General features: G+C 35.7%; 1 long non-coding RNA gene across 1 annotated transcript; it reads right to left on the reverse strand.

Annotated features, from left to right (window-relative positions):
- Positions 1 to 6,615: 6,615 nt before the first annotated feature.
- LOC121051843 lies at positions 6,616 to 14,026 on the reverse strand. Its single transcript, XR_005807171.1, has 10 exons — positions 14,012 to 14,026; positions 13,243 to 13,345; positions 12,863 to 13,080; positions 12,668 to 12,722; positions 12,485 to 12,563; positions 12,263 to 12,396; positions 11,905 to 12,041; positions 11,525 to 11,588; positions 6,769 to 6,858; positions 6,616 to 6,648 (listed from the first exon to the last, which is right to left on the reverse strand). It is a non-coding gene; the product is annotated as an uncharacterized LOC121051843 (long non-coding RNA).
- Between the last annotated feature and the right edge of the window lie 4,786 nt (positions 14,027 to 18,812).

Here is an 18,812-nt window from a genome sequence, read left to right on the forward strand (position 1 = left end):
AAGGCTTTCCACTCAAAACTAGCTCTGGAACTCTGCATAAAAAATGATCATTGGGATGTCTAGGATGAAACTGAAAAATTTCAACTCATTCGGTGTTCGTTTGGTCAGGTGGATACCCCTCTTTTCTTGTCTAGCTCACTTTCTCTTAGCCGGAGTAGGAAAATGTCTAGCTCACTTTCTCTTCTCCATTATTTTCTTAGTCATTTCTGAACTTTGAGACTCCATTTAGCTCTTAAAGTATCATCACGAACACAATGTACCTATAAAACACCTAATAAGTTAAATTGATCATGTTAAAGGAAATATCTTAGCGAAATATAGGGTTTTAATATTATAAATATCGCATTTTATGCTCCTATCAACGTGTCATCTTTTGTCTTCACTGCAAGGGTGATGTTGAATGTGTGATACTGAAACAATATTGAGTCAAACAATCATCACTCGAGATTCGCAAGTAAAATTCGTAGGTCTAGTCATGTGATTCAAATCAAAGAAAAATATGTAATTTGCATCCTAAAGTTCATGAATGAAGACGTTAATAAAGATGAATTTGTGGTGGTAAAATCGAAGTGGAAAAAGCAGGGCCATAGGCAAACTCAGGATTTTGATCAATTAAAGATAGATCATTTGATTAGTATTTACTATTGAGTAGTGCTAGACACACCAAAATATTTTACCAAATTCTAATCGTAAATGATGTGGCATTTGCCTCCTCATCCGTACTAATTTCCAACATGTAATTATGTCAATTAATTATCATTTTATAGTTTCCAACATGTATGTAATTAATTAATATTATACTTTTTAAGGAAAATAATTAGGAAATAATGTTTCCCTGCAATCCCAAAAAATTGATCTTCAAACACTAGGGAATATCCCTAATACTACCGGTCATCATCATCCTCATCTCATGCTGCATCAAAATTTGGAACCCAAGAGATGAAAACTCATCTAGAATTTGAATAAATAAAAGAAGGTGTTGCATATTGATAGGCGCATTTTAATGTGATATTTTAAATGTTAATTCCTCACATTTTGCTTAGTTATTCCTTAACGAATCGATTTTTAACTTAATTTCTAATTTTAGGTACATTGGAGTAGATGAAGAAGAAATGAGTGTTACGTCCATAATTACCTAGAAATGATGGAGAAGAATGAAAATGCACTAAAAAGTCAACCTTGAATATTTTCTTACTCCGGCTAGGAGAATCAGAGCCAAGCAAGGAAGAAGGAGCGGCCACCTGACCAAATGAACTCGAAATGAGCTGAAACTCTCCAGATCTATTCTAGACACCCAAATGATCATTTCTTATGAAGAGTTCCAGAGAAAAATATGAGTGGAATGCCTTCAAACAATCAGCCCAATTTTGTACATAAGTAAAACCGGAAAACTGGACCTGTAAGAGGTCCAGCAGCATTTCCTGCCCAACCACATGGAATAAAGCTCTGAAAATTTGTCACGATGATCTACACTCATAGTGGAACATTTTTTATGAAGAAGTCGAAGGCTCATTCTAAAGTTTTGATGGAGAAATAATTGAAGGAATAAAGAGGAAGAAACTGACCTGAAAACAGCTCAACACCACATATTCATGTTTCCCACCCATATGAAGAAAGCATTTCTTTTTCCTTGGATACATTTTTTCTACCATAAAAGATCATCATCACTTCCATATTTCTTCACCTTCATGCTTTGCTTTCATCATTACCTCATCTTTTACATATTTTACAAACCACTCTCATACTCCACTTTCATTATTTTTCTTCATCTCATCATTTCACTCTTCTTTTTCTTCCCTATTTAAACACCTTCTTCTCTCACTCTCAATCACCAATTTCTGAATCCATAACACAAATTCCTTCATCCATTCCATCTTCTTTGTCTCTCCATTTCCTTTCCATTTTCTCTCCATCCTCTAGTGCATTCAACATTTCAAGCAAGGCCAAGGGAGAAGAAGAATTGCCGTTAGCATCATCCTCCATCACCATCCTTGAAGCTTGCTTTCGAGATTCAAGAGACCACATCCTCAATTCGTTCATCTCATCTCCATCTCACGGTGTAATCTGATTCTCCTTTGTAACCTTTGCTTTGATTTCGTTGGTTTTGTTCTAGTTGACATATGTGTTTGAATGAATATTAATTTCTGGAATTTTATGATTAATTGAGAATTTTCAGATTCATATTATTGTGATTTGAAGGTTGCTTATGTGGGTTTGTTTAATTAAATTTGCGTTATAGATAACTTTTGTATTTTAATCTTATGTGGTTGCAAACACTTAGGGTTTTGATATGAATGGTGCTTGGTTTAAGAACATGAAATCGACTTTTCGTTTTGTGTAAACTTGAATCAAAGTAGTAAAGGTTTTGTGCAAAGACCGAATTTAATTAAAGAGGATTGCAATTAGGTGGACTTTTCCATACTAAGTTGTACACTTGAGTTGATAGCCTTTCTCTATGTGTAATGCGTTAAACATGACATGATTGACTAGCTTTCTAGGGTTTGATTGCATGTTTAATAGGATTAATCTAGGTGCTTTCGCTTAGGTTAATTAGCATTGAAAAGTAAAATATGGGAAATTGTTTGCTTTTAACGTTTCACATGATCAACTCCTCTCTCATGACTTAGATGAACAATATTAGGGTTTGAATCAATTTTAATCATATGTTTCGGTTTTTGATCTTTGTTCTCTCACTCCATTTGTATTTTTATGTTTTTGCATTTTAATTATTTTGTTAACTTAGTTTTATTTTTGAAAAAACCAAAAACAAAATCCCCCATTTTTCGTAAATAATGTTTATAGTTGTGAATATATTTGTGAATATTATACTTTGTTTTAATTTTAATTGTTTGACAATGACAGGTGTACCCTCAATCCCCGGAATAGAACGATCCCTATTTGCTTATACTACTAACGATATTTTCAGGGTTAAATTATGCGCTTGCTAGAAGCGCATCAATTTTTGGCGCCGTTGCCGGGGATTGAAAAATCACTTGCTAAATTGTGTCATTTATTGTATATATTTGTTGTATATAAATTGTTTAAAACTTTGTTTAAATTAACTAGGATGTTATTTATATTATTGAACACGAATTTTAATTGTAGGTTGTAAATTGAGAGGAATAGGTGAAGTCTCTTTTGTTAATATTGGCCTAAACCCCTTACTGGTACCTACCTCAGGTCCCTTAAGGTTGAGGGCGGCCTTTATTAACACTTGTTGAACTGTCTTCACACTTATGACCTTTCTCATCTTAGTAAGAAAGCCTATGTGAAATGGTGTCTAGGAAGGGGACAACGTTCATGACGGGTTTTTGAATCCAGAAGTGCTTGCAAATGGGCATAAACCACAATGTGGGAGTAGCTCATGCCAAAATGGATTTTTCCTCTCGTGTTCGCCCTCCCCCACCTGGCCATTTCAGTAAGGTTGCCCAAACGATTTGAAAGGGAGTTTGTGTCTAGGCGACTATACTTGGGCCGCACGTTCACTTGATTTACCGCTTGGAATTTGATTCGATATCAATAATGTTTATAATAAAAGAAATACTTGTGAATACTCTATACGTGTAAATTATTTTGTTGTTTCACACTTTAAACTTGTAAAAATACTTTTCACGTTTTTTTACTCACTTGAGTACTTAACTTGTGTCTTATGTACAATATACTTGTTAATACTTGTAGTTTGTAATTAATAGTTATACTTGTTTTTATTTTGTATTTCTTTGTTAATTATAGTTACTAACTTTATTTAATGTATGTACTGTCTGGCTGCAAGACGTAAAATACAAGCGCTACTTGGGAGGCAACCCAATTCAGAATATAATCAGATTTGCTTTCTCTTTCCCTATTTCTTTTTATTTATCATTTTTTCTCTATTGTTTTATTTTAGGATTTGTTTTCGTAAATGTCTTCTATCTATGCTTACTTATTTCATTGCATGCTTTTAATTGATTACATTGAAGATAATGCAATATTTAAGTGTGGGGGAAGTGATTTATATTTTTGTCTTTCATTTTGAGTCCAATATATATTTATATTTGTCTTTTATTTTTGAGTCCTTTATATAAAAAAATTAATAAAAAAAAAAAAAACTGCATTCATTCAGTCTTATTAAATTAAGCTATTTACAAAAAAAAAAAATTAAAATGTCCTCACCATGCATAGGGAATAGTGGAAGGGTTTCAATCTCCTGGTGATATTCTCCTCGTTGTTCCATGATCGATCCATCAACACCATAGCCGACACGTAACCCAAAATTTAGATCAATGGATCTGTCAGTACTAGTAGAACCAGTGGAACCAAAGTTCAGATCAATGGACCTACCATCATCAGTAGAACTAGTGGATCCAAAATTGAGATCGAGAGATCCACCAACCCGAAGATAGATCATTTGATTAGTATTTACTATTGAGTAGTGCTAGACACACCAAAATATTTTACCAAATTCTAATCGTAAATGATGTGGCATTTGCCTCCTCATCCGTACTAATTTCCAACATGTAATTATGTCAATTAATTATCATTTTATAGTTTCCAACATGTATGTAATTAATTAATAGGATTAAATTCTGCTTACTAACTTGTACTTTCAAGGGTTCATCAGTTTAGTCCCTACACTTCTAATTTAATCAGAAAAGTCCTTACACTCTCCAATTTCATCAAATCGATCCAATCCGTCACTATTCCGTCAATTTTCGTTGTTAAAATGATGACGTGGGACCTTCTCACAGGGAAAATTCCTAAACTACCCATCACTAGGAAGCTCGCCGACGCGTTAGTGTTGTGAATGCAAATGGGTAGTTTGGAATTTTTCCGAAAATTGACGGAGTGGTGACGGATTGGATTGATTTAATGAAATTGGAGAGTGCAAGGACTTTTCTGATTAAATTAGAAGTGCATGGACTGAATTGATGAACCCTTGAAAGTACAGGGTAGTAAGTAGAATTTAGTCCTAATTAATATTATACTTTGAGCTAATTTCATTTTACCTCCCTAACATTTACATGTTAAATCAGTTGTGGCCCTGCACTTTTAATTTCATCACATGTATCCCTATGCTTTCCAATTTAATCAATCATGTCCAATAATTCATTTTTTTGTCAAGTATTTTGTAAATTGAAAATGTGGCTCTAATGGGCCCCCTTGTATGATGACGATTCAATAATGTGGCATGCAAAATTATATCGTATGTGACTACAATTTCAAAATACATCATACAATATTTGGCAAAAAAGCTAAGGGTTAGACAAGATTGATTGAAATTGGTACGTACAGGGGCACGCGTGATGAAATTAAAAGTGCAGGGGCACAAATGATTTAAGGTGTAAAGATTAGGGAGGTAAAATGAAATTTGCCCTTATACTTTTTAAGGAAAATAATTAGGAAATAATGTTTCCCTGCAATCCCAAAAAATTGATCTTCAAACACTAGGGAATATCCCTAATACCACCGGTCATCATCATCCTCATCTCATGCTGCATCAAAATTTGGAACCCAAGAGACAAAAACTCATCTAGAATTTGAATAAATAAAAGAAGGTGTTGCATATGAAAACTCAAAATAAAGAAGATGATTATGAATATAGCAACCACAAGGCATAAATTGGCTTTGTAAATCATAATAAAAAGGGATTATAATGAAAAACTGTGAATTAGCTCTTACTAAGAGATTAAGATTATCTCTGCACTATGATAATCTTATTTTTGTTAGTGCTAGCACTACTACAAAAAGGTCATCAGACGTCGGTGGATTTGTGTTGTGTGATGACCAAGCTCACCATGGTCTAAGTGAGTGTTGTGTGATTGAAAAATCAGACAACGGTGATTTCACCGTTGTGTGATAATAGTTTGCTAAATAGAAATACATATTTCCGTTGTGTGAGTTCTGCGCAGCATGTGCCTGGCATGGCATGCGCGGCGATGCCTCGGCACATTTAGACAACAGAAGATGAAATTTTGCCGTTGTCTGAGATTCATAACACACAACAGGTATGACTTATTCTTTGTTGTCTGAGATTCATAACACACAACGGATATAACTCATTATTTGTTGTCTGAGACTACTAACAGACAACGGATATAACTTAATATTTGTTGTCTGAGGTAAGTAACACACAGCTGAAGTAAAATTATCTCCCTTGTCTGTTGATTACTCAGACAACAGTGATCATTTTATTTCTGTTGTGTGTTATGAATCTCACACAACAGAATTTTGTTTTCTTTTGTTGTTGGTTGTTAGTTCACACAACAACTATATTTGGTTATCCGTTGTGTGAATACTATAATCAATTGGGTACCAACTAGTGACTGTTGTAGGAGAAGCCTCAATTTTGAACTATTTTACATTCATACAACACATTGTTTTGTATTGTGTTGTATGACTAAACCTTGAACAACAAGAAGAATATCAATATAAATGTTTGTCCAGAATAATGCTCAATATATTACCATATAAACAATACTCTAATCCATATATATCATTCAAGTACCATTATTCAAGCATCAATACATTCAAGTAACAAGATAATGCACCAAACAAGAGCATTCTTAGCTAGCTACACATGAATAAAAAAACATTCTTATTCTCGATGGCTCTTAACCTTCAGCTGCCATTCGCTTATACAAAATCTCGAATGTCTCACTCACAATTGGCCTGCAAGATGCAAACTTGTTTAGTGATTTGAAAAAATTTGACAATGTCTGCATTAGGCACAAATGATTTAACAGTTGCAGAAGAAAAGTATATATACAAAGATGCATATACTAATATTACCTTCTTTTTAAGAGAGAGAGCACTTTGCATTCGCACTTTTGGCAAAGTTTGGTCTTGATTGGCCAAGAAGCTATTGATTGGAAAGACCTCCTGTAGAGATTAAAACACATGATATACACCAAAAGCTCTATGATCAAAATGTTGTATCAAAGAACAAGAGCATGTAACCCAAGTTCAAGTGCCTTCTCCCCACTCACTATCAAGAGAAAAGCAGAACCCATTATGCACTATTAAAAATGAGAGACCAATATGAGGAAGAAAATCTTTGGGAAGAAGAATGTACAATCTGTCCTTTCATGCATGCTATATAGGGCTGAGATTTTTGAACCGAAAACCCGAGGAACCGACCCGAAGTGGTCGGTTCAGTGCGGTTCCAGTCGGTTCTTCATTTGAGTCTTTCGGTTCCATATAGAAACCGACCCGAGGAAAAGGGTATCGGTTCGGTCCTGGTGTTTGGTGTCTATCATCCCTTAGAACCGAATATCCATTAATTGACACGTTGCCTAAATAATCAACTATAACCCTAAACACCTAAACAGTTCAGAACAACAGAAGTCATAGAACCCAAACATGCCTCCTCTTCACTTCTTCGCCTCTTCCCCAAAATTCAATTAATCGATTCAAACCATTCCCACTATTGTTGAGATTGCGATTTGCCCATTTCGATTTTGAGTTCGATTTGAATACCCAAACTGCCAAACATTTCTTTTTCATTCCCAACTTCACATTCTCGTTGAGCTCACCATTTCGATTTCGATTTCGATTTGAATACCCAAACATTCCCAAACTCGGTACAAGGATGAAGGGAGTTGAGGATGAAGGGAGCGAGCTTTGATCTGTCCAAGGAGCTGCAGAGTAGGAAGAGGTTGAAGAGCTCGGGTGTTGAGAACTTGAGATCAAGTGAAAGTCGATCACTTGGTGCTCGTAGAAATTGATCTGTAAATCTGCCCTGTTAGCTTTGCAGGTTTGTAATCTTTGATTCTTTGTTATAAACTTCATACATGGATTTTGACATGCAAATTCTATGCAGGCTCATTCTTTTCCATCATGCCCCAAACTTCTGGTGCCGGACAATATGGGTCCAACCAGTCTGGTGCTTCTGAACAATCTGAGCCATCCTCTGCTTGCAATGAAATTGTTATTGCAAGAAACAACCCGGAAACAAGCAAGCCGAGAAGCACTGCTCAAAGCACTGCTCCTATGAAAAGAAAACAAGGAGGGAAAGGCAAGCAGAGGAGTGATGTCTGGGATCATTTCACAAAGGTGGATCATCCATTAATCGACATTATTGATGGAGTTGAGAAGGTGGTTGGCAATACCAAACGAGCTCAATGTAAGTATTTTTCGACGCATTTGGCATGCAATCCTTATGATAATGGAACTTCCTTTCTTAGGAAACACATAGAGATAGTCTGCAAAGGGTACCCGGGTAGAGTTAAGGTTGAATCTGGGCAACAAGTGTTAACCAGTGATGGTAAAAGAGGGCAGGGTAGTTTAGTTTCTGTGAATTGGAGTCAGGATAATTGCATTGAAGCTGCTACTCATATGATTGTTGTCGATGAACTTCCTTTTATTTTCATCGAAAAACCTGGGTTTAATTACTTTTGTAGTGTTGCAGTGCCTCTTTTTAAAGTCCCTTGTAGAGGAGTGATAATGAAAAACTTTCTTCGCATGTATGATGCGAAGAAGGAGGAGTTGAGGAGGGAATTGAAGTCTCATTGTGTTAGTTTGACAACTGACACTTGGACTTCTTGTCAGAATATAAATTACATGGTAGTTACTGCTCATTTTATTGATCGGGGATGGACAATGCATAAGAGAGTGCTTGCATTTTGTGTAGTTCCAAATCATCACGTTATAACAATTGGAAAACTGTTAGAGTCTTATCTTATTGATTGGTCTATTGAAAAAGTTTTAACTGTTTCTGTTGACAATGCATCTGCAAACAAGCATGCTATTGATTATCTTAGGAGGAAAATGTGTAGTTGGGATATTATACCAGTTTGTGAAGGTAGGTTTATGCATGTGAGATGTTTAGCTCACATTGTAAACCTCATTGTGCGGTCTGGTTTGAAGTTGATGGAGAGGTCAGTGGTAAGCATAAGGAATGCTGTGAGGTATGTTAGGAGCTCAGGTGCTAGGCTAGAGGAATTTAAAAAGGCTGTGGAGAAGGAGAAAGTTGAATGCAATAAGATTTGCATTTTAGATGTTCCAACAAGGTGGAATTCCACATTTCTTATGTTGGACACATCTTTGGAGTTGAAAAAGGCTTTTGTGAGGTTGTCTGATAATGATGAAAGGTATCGTAGCTACTTTGATGAAGAGGAAGAAGTTGTTGAAGATGAGGCAGAGAGTACAAGTAAGAAGAGAGTGTCTACGAAAAGAGTTGGGCCACCAACTAAAACAGATTGGGACAATGCAGCCATTTTTGTGAAGTTCCTGAAGGTTTTTTATGATGTGACACTTAATGTAAGTGCTTCACTTACCCCTACTGCACACAAGGCCTTCCATGATGTTGTAACCATTGAAGCTGAGCTTGAAGAACTAGGCTCAATTGGTGTAGGGCCTGATTCAAGTGAATCTGACTTGGTATTGTATGACATGGCAGTTCAAATGAAGTCTAAATATGACAAGTATTTTGGTTCCTTGGATGACATGAACCAACTTGTCCTAGTTGCTGTGGTCTTAGATCCTAGGTATAAGTTGAGAAACATTGGTAGAGTGTGTGAGGTGTGGCTGAATTTGCCTAGTGGGGAGATCAAGAAGAAATCGGAGGAAGTGAAGCAGCTTACTATAGAACTTTGTGACTTGTACAGTCAGTCTAATGATGCATCAAGTGGAGGACAGAAGAAGAAAACACCAATTACTAGTGAACTAACAACTAGTAACAGTAGAGGCAGATCGAGGGCATTAAGTGGGAAAAGGGTTGTTATGCTTGAAGATTGGAATAGGCAGCTTGAACAAAACAATGAAGTTGTTGTGAGACATAAAGTGGATCGTTATTTGCTGGACCCTATAGAAAAACCTGAAGTGAAGCAAGGGGAAGAGTGTGATTGGAAGATTTTGGATGGGTGGAAGCTGAATGGAGGTAAATATCCCAACTTGCAAGCATTGGCCAGAGATGTATTAGCAATACAAGTGTCTACAGTTGCAAGTGAGTCGAGTTTCAGCACTGGAAAAAGGGTGATAGATCCATATAGAAGCTCTTTAACTCCTAGGACAGTTGAAAAGTTAATATGTCTACAAAATTGGCTAAAGTCTGATTCAATTATGGGGTTGGAATATGTACCAAGTGTAGAGGAAATGGAAACCTATGAACAACTTGAAGCTGGTATGTGTTTTTGACTTTCTGTGCTTAAAGACTTAAGTTTTATTTTTTTTTTTCTCTGTTGAAATTCCCTTGAACCATACTGATTTGTTATTTTTCTGCAGAACATGAAAAGGAGGACAGAGACAAGGTTGACAATGTTGGTGGATCTGCAGAAGCACCAAGTGTGAAAACAACCAAAACCAAAAGTAGTGAGGCTTCAGTTTCAGCCCCTGCAACCAAGAAGAAGAAACATAAAAAATGATGTTTCTCACTTTGTCAAGGTATGAAGTTTGCAGATTTTTAATTTTTGAAGGCTTCAATTGTTTTCTTACTTTTTTGTTTTCATTTAGTTAATGGTAGTTCGGTGAAAGACTTGGTTTAGAATTGAACAATATGTCATAATCTTAAATTTTTGAATAATGCAGAATTGCTTGTATGCCTATTAGCCTTGGTGATTACTCATTTGATTCTTGGATTGGTGTAATGAGGAAGCTAGGAGAAGTCTGCATTGTAGCCATTGCTGATGGAGTTGTGCATATGCTTATTGCTTAAAAATTTTAACCTATTGTGGATTCCTAGTTACTGCTCATTGTGATTCTGTTGGAAACTTGGAATGTTGCAGACTTTCAATTGTTTCTACATTATTTGTTTTGTTTCAGACTTCCAGTTTGTACTTTGTACTTTGTATTTGCAAGATGGACATTTTGTAACGTTGTAATGGCATTATGGCATGTATTTATGACTTTGTATGGTCTTGCCAAGTTTCTGCGATGCTTTATTGAAAGTGATTATGAAAAATTGCAAATGCATATTGCAATTTTGCAAAATTTCTGTAACTTTTGTCAATCAGGTCAGTTTTGAAACAGGAACCGAAAAAACCGAGAACCGTTCCGTATGTGATCGGTTCGGTCCCATCTCGGTTCCTAAGATGAAAAATTGCAAACCCGAACCGAAAATATACTAATCGGTTCGGTCTCGGTTCCATTAAAAATCTGCCAAAATAGGACCGATGCCAGCCCTAATGCTATATATGGTGATGCATATATACGTCATTGATGCAGCATTTGAAAGAAATGAAGGATCCTATAATTGACCCTCCCATAAAGTCTAAATATATCCAAAGCTAAATAAAGCACCATCTCACGCAATTGCAAATTTACAAGTTGCAACATTTTGCAATCCATGAAATCTTAAATAAAGTAGCATGGTTCTGCAATAACTAATTACCACAGAGTAAGCAAATGCAAAATTTAGGCTATTTTCAAGAACAAAAAATAAAAAGCCTGCATATCAGAATAACAACAAATTAAGGGCGATCTGATTATAACCATATGAAATAGAATATCCAAAACCTATAGGAAGCATTGTGATACTAAACTGTACCAACTCCCCATGTCTGGAAGTATATAATAGGTTTCAAAGGAAGTTTTCCATTTGTTCCATCACCTTCTAGCATTGAATGCCTATCTCAGCTTTAAATTTTGCAGCTTCTTGTTTGTACCGTTTAGACCTGGAAATAGTGCCAGAAATGAGCAATCAATTAAGATATGAGAGTATCAATCCGTCTTGATCTACAATTTTTAATTGTTTGTTTACACTAGCATTGAGAGCATTGAGCCGTTCTGTTTTATATTTGATTCCAGTTTACAATCTATATTAAGCCTAGCACAGTACACACTAGTAATTGTTTGTACAGTTAAAACAGCTCATTAGGATCACAATATCACAAAGTTCCTGGCATGGAAAGTTTTTAGATAGTACACAAACTTTAGAACCATTGAACTTGATATCAATTGTGATAATAAAAGTTAATAAACTCAGCTTACTTCATGGTATGGAAAGGCTTTCGATAGGACTCGGACAGCCTCATCGTCCCATTTTTGGTCCCCAAATTGTGGCGCAATGATTGCTCCATTGGCAACGTAGAAATTCACATAAGAAGCTGCAAGTCTTGTGCCTGTAACTGTAAAAACAATGAACAACAAGATTGAAAAATGCTCCACACAGTTTGAAATTTAATAATTTTCCAATTTAACAATAAAAGGGGTAACTAGCCATTAGTATCATCATCTCCTGCCAAGCATGTTGGTACATAGTTTAGGTTGAAGTAAAAAATAAGTGACCTAATTCCCAAATGAAAGAAAGTAAACCAATCATTAGATAGTAGCCAAGTATAGTTCTTACCATACAATCCACGGGGGAACCAAATAATCTTCGTCACTCCAAGATATGCCTTAAGTTGATCCTTTATTTGCTCCTTCGTCAAATTAGGTTCCTATTTTTATTTAGCAGGCACTCCTCAGTAGTGAGGCAAGTCCCTAAAGCAAGAAAGCAATTTATGATTAACAAAATAAGATGACAACTGTGCTTGCACAGAACGAGCTTTCATAGTGCCTTGATTGTTACCTTCTCCATCTACATGGATGCTTCCACCTTCGAGAATTATGGTATGTGGAAACCTTGGAAGCTTCTCAATTGCCAGAATCTGCAGATTACAAGTGTCAGAAAAACCTTTTGGCAATGTCTCAGAACACAAAGCACATATCCTATAAAATAAAATAAAAATATGATCTGTTTAGTTCCTCTTACCTTCATGCCACAAGGAGGTCATGATTCCAGTCTAGATAACAATCATCATCAACGCCTAATGAAATCTTCAGTTTGTCAGTCTGTACTTTATCAACTACTAAAGACATGATAAAGTCAAACACATTTTTATAGAGAAATGTGGATTACCAAACAAATCTAGAAGTTGTAAAGCTGCAACTTCTCTTGCAGGCTTACCCAGATGAGAATTGATGGTGTTGTTGACGCCGCAAATGGGACAGTGTTCTGTTGTTCTCAAAGTAGCAGGCAGCTAGCTAGCTCCCAATATACAACCAACGGCCATTTTAGAGATGGATCGAAAGTTCAATTACCTAGTACTCCCACCACCAAAGCTACATGTCACTCCCCGATCCCAAATTCATGGAGATCATTGAGTCTTTGACAACCATTTACAACTCAAGAGACAGTAAAGAAGGTAAAAGCAGAATAAGCACTTCTTAGTGAAAAAAAAAAACATGGCATTTTATATAAACCACTCCAAAGAAACATATTACATATATACAATAGTACATATGTACAAGAGTTGAATTATATAGAAACATAATCAAAACACTTACAGCAAGGGATAATGTCCAGTGGCACCAAAACATCAAAACTAAAGAAGAAAGACAGAACTCTTAACACTCAGGCACTCTTTTCACAACCCTGCTACCCAAGTATCTGCAAAGAATAAAAAAAAAAGAAAATAGAGGCATGAGCAACTAAAGCTCAGTGAGTAGCTAAACAAAAAAAATGAAAACGTAAAGGTGTGAATCTGCAACATTTACATTGAACTTTAAATACCACTAAAAATGATCAAGTCTAGAACCTGAAAACTTAAAACATAGCGAAAAGGTGCAATTTTGGTTGAGATTTGAAATGATAAGAAATTCAAATTGAGCAGAGAAACAATCATAAGCACATTAAATGGTAAATCAACCTACTGCTATCAATTAGGCAGCTAAACAGCGTACCATCGTAATCTTATATGGTCAGCAATTTTCTTTGCCTTTGAAGCTCATTATAAATAACCAAAGTGCATTTGAAACAAAGAAGCTGGTTTGCAATCAATTTTTTGAAACACAAGATACAAAGAACATGCTATCCAACACAAAGATAATATGTATCTTTACCCGTGATGAAATCTATGTTCCTACCCACTACCATGTTTGTATGTATATATCCATGCCTTATACAGCTGGAACTATGCCACCATTTTCAACAGATTATTGAGCTTCCTTTTGACTGTTTCCATATTGTTTTTCTAAAACATGTGTGATCTGTTTTCTCTTCCCACTTTCCATGGGTCTTTTTAAATGAATGTGATTGCCGACGAAATCTATTTACCTTATTGAGACTACTTCTAAGCAGATCACGGCCTTACATACCTCGCCCTGCAAAATTATAAGAAAATTATAAATGCCCAATTGTCCAATTCTAAACGTTTATCGAATAAGGACAATATAAGAATGAAATGAAACCCATGACGCCGATTATGGAAGATTCGAACTAGATGTCGCTAATCAACTTTGATCGATCCTAGTTGAAGGCAACAGAAAAAGCTTTTAAAGCTTTGTTACCCAGAACCAAAGCATACAGATCTGGCAAGAAAAAAAAAAGATAGACAGATCAAGAAGGAGAGAGAATTACCTATCCGTTGGGAATAAATTTGTTTGCTCAGAGCTAGAGAATCTGAGCTCCGATTTGGTTTGTCGAGGAAGAGATGCAAACGGGAGAGAGAGGTCACTAGAAACATAGAGGCCAAAGTGTGAGTTTGTGCGGGATAAAGAGGTGGGAACTGAGAAGTTTAACTTTTGGCAAAAAAAAAGGGCGGGCCAGCATTTGTGTTGCTCCTGTGTTCTATCACTTACCTGCGTTCTAGGCTCTTGGTGACAACGTCCTTAAAATACTTAAGAAAATCGAACCTTGGTCCGAACGAAATCCAGAAACTCAATCAAAAACCAAATCCCAAAAAAGATCAAAACCCAGAAAAATCGAACAGGCTGCATGTGGTGGAATACATACCCAATACGCCAAGTCGGAGAATTGAGAGGTGGGTTTTACTGTGGCGCCATCATCAGTGACTTAGATTTCGGTGGAGACTGGTTATTGTGGCGGACGTGAAGTTGAATTCAGGCTTAGGTTCTCTGCTTCAACGAATTCAATGGCAATCCAAATCGGCCGCTAGAGAGTGTGAGTGAGGATTGAGAGAGGACTGAGATCGAGGTGGGTTTGTAAGAGAGATGAGTTTCTAGGTTTAAGAGAGGACTGAGATTTCGTTTAGGGTCGAGAGAGAGCTGAGCATCGAGCGTCAAGTGTCGAGAGGAAGGCTTTCTTTTTCTTCCTTTCTTTTGGACACGATGGCAATTAAACCTCGCTAAAAATTCTCCATGTTATTCACACAACAGAAATCTCACCAACTGTCGTGTGAGTGCAGCACTAAAAATCAAAATGTGAAATCATGAAGGGAAATATGTGACGCGCTTGAAGCAAGCGCATAATTTAACCCTGAAATATCGTTAGTAGCATAAGTAAGTAGGGATCGTTCTATTCCGGGGATTGAGGGTACACCTGTCATTGTCAAACAATTAAACAATTAAAATTAAAACAAAGTATAATATTCACAAATATATTCACAACTATAAACATTATTTACGAAAAAAGGGGGATTTTGTTTTTGGATTTTCGAAAATAAAACTAAGTTAACAAGATAATTAAAATGCAAAAACATAAAGATACGAGTGGAATGAGAGAACAAAGATCAAAATCGAAATATATGATTAAAATTGATTCAACCCATAATATTGTTCATCTAAGTCATGAGAAAGGAGTTGATCATGTGAAACGTTAAAAGCAAACAATTTCCCATATTTTACTTTTCAATGCTAATTAACCTAAGCGAAAGCACCTAGATCAATCCTATCAAACATGCATTCAAGCACTAGAAAGCTAGTTAATCACAACATGTTTAATGCATTACACATAAAGAAAGGCTATCAACTCAAGTGTACAACTTAGTATGGAAAAGTCCACCTAATTGCAATCCTCGTTAATTAAATTCGATCTTTGTGCAAAACCTTTACTACTTTGATTTAAGTTTACACAAAACGAAAAGTCGATTTCATGTTCTTAAACCTAGCAACAATTATGCATAAACCCTATAAGTGTCGACCCAAATAAGATTAATACACAAAGGATATCTATAACGCAAATTTAATTAAGCAAACCCACATAAGCAACTCTCGAAGAACAATGATATGAATCTGAAAATATCAATTAATCATAAAAATTCCAGAAATAATACTTTGTTCATACATATATGTCAACTAGAACAAAACCAACGAAATCAAAGCAAAGGTTACAAAGGAGAATCGGATTACACCGTGAGATGGAGATGAGATGAACGAATTGAGGATGTAGTCTCTTGAATCTCGAAAGCAAGCTTCAAGGATGATGATGGAGGATGATGCTCACGGCAATTCTTCTTCTCCCTTGGCCTTGCTTGAACTCGTGGCTTGCTCTAGAGGGTGGAAAGGAAAATGGAAAGGAAATGGAGAGACAAAGAAGATAAGATGGATGAAGGAATTTATATAGGGAAGAGAAAGAAGAGTGAAATTGGAAAAGATGGAGTAAATTAGTGTGAGTAATGATGGAGAAAACATGATGATTACACCATAAAACATGGAATGTTTTTGGGTGATGATGATGGTGGATTAGTGTGAGAAATGATGGAGAAAACATGATGATTACACCATAAAACATGGAATGTTTTTGGGTGATGATGATGGTGGATTAGTGTGAGAAATGATGGAGAAAACATGATGATTACACCCTAAAACATGGAATGTTTTTGGGTGATGATGATGATGGATTTCCTACTCATTTACTTCAATTTTATCTCCACCGAAAGTTTAGATTCTGCCCAAGACTTCTTCATAACAAATATTCCCCCATGAATGTAGATTACCCTGGTAAAATTTCAGATCTTTTAGAAAGGTATTTTGGCCGGAAATGCTTCCAGAATACGTTCAGGTCCGACTTTCAGTTTTCGTCTTTTAGTCAAAACTTTGGACCGATCTTTTGAAGGCCTTCCACTTCTATCTGGATCTTGCACTCTTCATATGAAATGTTCCTTTGGGTGTCTAGAATGGATCTGGAAAGTTTCAGCTCATTTAAAGTTCATTTGGTCAAGCAGCCGCTCCTTCTTCCTTGCTTGGCTTGGTTTCTCCTAGCCGGAGTAGGAAAATGTGTAAAATTGACATTTTAGTACATTTCCATTTTCTCCACCATTTGTAGGTAAGTGTGGACATAATGCTCATTTCACCATCATTTACTCCAATGTACCTAAGAAAATAGAAATTGAGTTAAAAATCGATTCGTTAAGGAATTAACTAAGCAAAATGTGAGGAATTAACTATTAAATATCACATTAAAATGCTCCTATCAATATGGCGCCTTCAGCATTTTGGCTCAAAATGCTGCCGCCCAGTTTCATCTTCACACAACAGAAAATCTTAAATCTGTTGTACAATTACAACGGCTCGCATTAGGCCTATCTAGGGAAAGACATTCAAGCAAGCTTCCTCAAACTTTGATGCTTAGTTTTTCAATCACACAACGGAAATTGTAAAACCCGTTGTCCTAGTAGCTCAAATTTTAGTGTTACAAGAGCCAACCAAGACTCCAAAGTGGAGGGAAATCTGTCGCTAAATTTTTTAAGACTCAGACGATAGACATTACTTCATTTCCGTTGTGCAATGTAGTTCTGATAAAAAAGTTTTCACTTTGTTGGCATTCACACAACAGAATATATCAAGTACCATTGTGTAATAAAGCTAGTTTAAACGCACAACAGATGATTTCTGTTCCGTTGTGTGATTAATTTTTTGTAGTAGTGTAGATTTTCATCATTCCAATGAACATAACTTTATCAGCAAATATAAATCTATAGAGAAGTTAATTTTGCCATTTGAATCCATTGGATTGGTTCCAGAAATTAAAAGAGAGAACAAAGAATTTACTTCTTTTTTGTTTCTTTTTTCTTTTTTAATAATAGAACAAAGAATTTACTGGGTGGTGGATAGTGGCTGCGATATATGGGGGATGAGGTTTTGGAATTTTTAGGGTTTATCAAGAAATGTGTTTGTGTGCTTGTTGGATTGATTAACTTCAACATATTTTTCTACTTCCATTTTCTAATATTTTAGAGATGAATAAACTAATTTGAATACATGCTCTAAATAAGAAAGTAAAAAATTACAGCTTGAATTGTTGGAGGTTGATTTGGGCTGATGTGGTCAATGCCATGTCATTTGGGATGATTTTTTTTGTATAGAATTTTGGGATCCAAAGAATTTTCCTTTACTATTTTGTAGTTATAATTCTAGAAGTTTGAGATCCAAAGCAGAATGCCTGTTTTATTAAATTAGAGGAATTATGACTTAAGTTTTTGTTATCTTATGTTGATGTAATAATCCAGAATTTCATATATGTGAACTTCTCTTAGATCTAATATTTCAATGATATGACTTTGTCAATTAGATGATTAGATATGAAATTAAAGCTAAACATGGCTACCTCTGAAATGCTTGGCTCTGTCTCTCAATTTTACATTATTAAAATTTCTAGTTTCAATTTTTTTCTTAATTTTGATTCGAAAATGTTGACGTTACACTACGCCAATAAGCTTAATAGACAACACAATTTCCACAATGAAAAAAAAAATCTTTATGATTAGTTGATGGAAACTTAATCATACACGAAATCTAAGACACTTATGTCGTACATGGATGTTACAATTCTGAATTTTTTAGCTAGAAACTTATTGCACAACACTTACAAGCTAGTAGTGCTTTTGTAGCAGCCTCTGTGGCAGTACTGGATGGCGGTCTGTGTGACAATATTTATGTGCGCAATGCCATGTGATGATTTATGTGTGGGTTAGTTGAGGCAAGACCTTATCTTGATTGTGTTCTGAGATGGCAGGACACTTGTTGAGTAGTGAAGCATGATTCGTTGCTATTATGATAGAATTTTCTGTGTGGTTTGGTGTATGGAAATCTTGTTGTGATTTTGTGATAGGTTAACTATGAAGGAACTGTGTTTTGATAACTGAGTTGAAGTGAGGTTGTCATTTTCAATTCTAGGT

The sequence above is a fragment of the Rosa chinensis genome, chromosome 2, assembly GCF_002994745.2.
Source record: "Rosa chinensis cultivar Old Blush chromosome 2, RchiOBHm-V2, whole genome shotgun sequence".
NCBI lineage: Eukaryota > Viridiplantae > Streptophyta > Magnoliopsida > Rosales > Rosaceae > Rosa > Rosa chinensis.